This window comes from Phoxinus phoxinus (genome assembly GCF_949152265.1).
Source record: "Phoxinus phoxinus genome assembly, chromosome: 8".
Classification (NCBI taxonomy): domain Eukaryota; kingdom Metazoa; phylum Chordata; class Actinopteri; order Cypriniformes; family Leuciscidae; genus Phoxinus; species Phoxinus phoxinus.
The window spans coordinates 38,699,501-38,702,000 of record NC_136883.1 but is presented as its reverse complement, the minus strand read 5'-3'; the positions used below and the strand labels follow the sequence as shown (position 1 = coordinate 38,702,000).

General features: G+C 55.8%; 1 protein-coding gene across 4 annotated transcripts in view; it reads right to left on the bottom strand.

Moving 5' to 3' along the window:
- Window positions 1-2,500, bottom strand: part of pde8a (phosphodiesterase 8A) — a 48,782-nt gene that overhangs the window by 20,581 nt on the left and 25,701 nt on the right. The gene's annotated exons all lie outside the window — the stretch shown is intronic.

The following is a 2,500-nucleotide window of genomic DNA, read 5'->3' as shown; positions in this document are numbered from 1 at the left end:
TCACAACCGACTCCGTGTGTGACACTGCCCTTCACAAGCCCGACTCCGTGTGTGACACTGCCCTTCACAACCGACTCCGTGTGTGTGACACTGCCCTTCACAACCGACTCCGTGTGTGACACTACCCTTCACAACCGACTCCGTGTGTGACACTGCCCTTCACAACCGACTCCGTGTGTGACACTGCCCTTCACAACCGACTCCGTGTGTGACACTGCCCTTCACAACCGACTCCGTGTGTGACACTGCCCTTCACAACCGACTCCGTGTGTGACACTCCCCTTCACAACCGACTCCGTGTGTGACACTGCCCTTCACAACCGACTCCGTGTGTGTGACACTGCCCTTCACAACCGACTCCGTGTGTGACACTGCCCTTCACAACCGACTCCGTGTGTGACACTGCCCTTCACAACCGACTCCGTGTGTGACACTGCCCTTCACAACCGACTCCGTGTGTGACACTGCCCTTCACAACCGACTCCGTGTGTGACACTGCCTTTCACAACCGACTCCGTGTGTGACACTGCCCTTCACAACCGACTCCGTGTGTGACACTACCCTTCACAACCGACTCCGTGTGTGACACTACCCTTCACAACCGACTCCGTGTGTGACACTGCCCACTGCCCTTCACAACCGACTCCGTGTGTGACACTGCCCTTCACAACCGACTCCGTGTGTGACACTGCCCTTCACAGCCGACTCCGTGTGTGACACTGCCCTTCACAGCCGACTCCGTGTGTGACACTGCCCTTCACAACCGACTCCGTGTGTGACACTGCCCTTCACAACCGACTCCGTGTGTGACACTGCCCTTCACAACCGACTCCGTGTGTGACACTGCCCTTCACAACCGACTCCGTGTGTGACACTCCCCTTCACAACCGACTCCGTGTGTGACACTGCCCTTCACAACCGACTCCGTGTGTGACACTGCCCTTCACAACCGACTCCGTGTGTGTGACACTGCCCTTCACAACCGACTCCGTGTGACACTGCCCTTCACAACCGACTCCGTGTGTGACACTGCCCTTCACAACCGACTCCGTGTGTGACACTGCCCTTCACAAGCCGACTCCGTGTGTGTGACACTGCCCTTCACAACCGACTCCGTGTGTGACACTGCCCTTCACAACCGACTCCGTGTGTGTGACACTGCCCTTCACAACCGACTCCGTGTGTGACACTGCCCTTCACAACCGACTCCGTGTGTGACACTGCCCTTCACAACCGACTCCGTGTGTGACACTGCCCTTCACAACCGACTCCGTGTGTGACACTGCCCTTCACAACCGACTCCGTGTGTGACACTGCCCTTCACAACCGACTCCGTGTGTGACACTGCCCTTCACAACCGACTCCGTGTGTGACACTGCCCTTCACAACCGACTCCGTGTGTGACACTGCCCTTCACAACCGACTCCGTGTGTGTGACACTGCCCTTCACAACCGACTCCGTGTGTGACACTGCCCTTCACAACCGACTCCGTGTGTGACACTCCCCTTCACAACCGACTCCGTGTGTGTGACACTGCCCTTCACAACCGACTCCGTGTGTGACACTGCCCTTCACAACCGACTCCGTGTGTGACACTGCCCTTCACAACCGACTCCGTGTGTGACACTGCCCTTCACAACCGACTCCGTGTGTGTGACACTGCCCTTCACAACCGACTCCGTGTGTGACACTGCCCTTCACAACCGACTCCGTGTGTGACACTGCCCTTCACAACCGACTCCGTGTGTGTGACACTGCCCTTCACAACCGACTCCGTGTGTGACACTGCCCTTCACAACCGACTCCGTGTGTGACACTGCCCTTCACAACCGACTCCGTGTGTGACACTGCCCTTCACAACCGACTCCGTGTGTGACACTGCCCTTCACAACCGACTCCGTGTGTGACACTGCCCTTCACAACCGACTCCGTGTGTGACACTGGCCTTCACAACCGACTCCGTGTGTGACACTGCCCTTCACAACCGACTCCGTGTGTGACACTGCCCTTCACAACCGACTCCGTGTGTGACACTGCCCTTCACAACCGACTCCGTGTGTGACACTCCCCTTCACAACCGACTCCGTGTGTGACAGTCGATCGCAGGACAGGAGTCGCTTCTCAACTTACACTTCACTTCTGTTGAGGATGTAGTGTAATTATATACCGTAATTTCCAGAATATAAGTCGCACAATTTTTTCATAGTTTGGCTGGTCCTGCGATTTATATATCAACATTAATTGATACTGACTGCGTTGAAGCAAGAGAAAGCATTACCGTCTGCAGCCGCAAGAGGGCGCTCTAGTTAGCGGAGTTGTTCAGAAGCGACACCGAGGAAGAACTCGATGGATTCAGTGTTGAGGAGTGAGATCGGGAGCTGGTGAACTTGCTGACCGGTAACTTGCTGGACTTGCTGGCTAATGTTAGTTTAGCATATTCAGCCTCAGGTGTGCTTTATGCTGTTGTGTCGCTGAATAACTGATAATGTGTTACGCTAA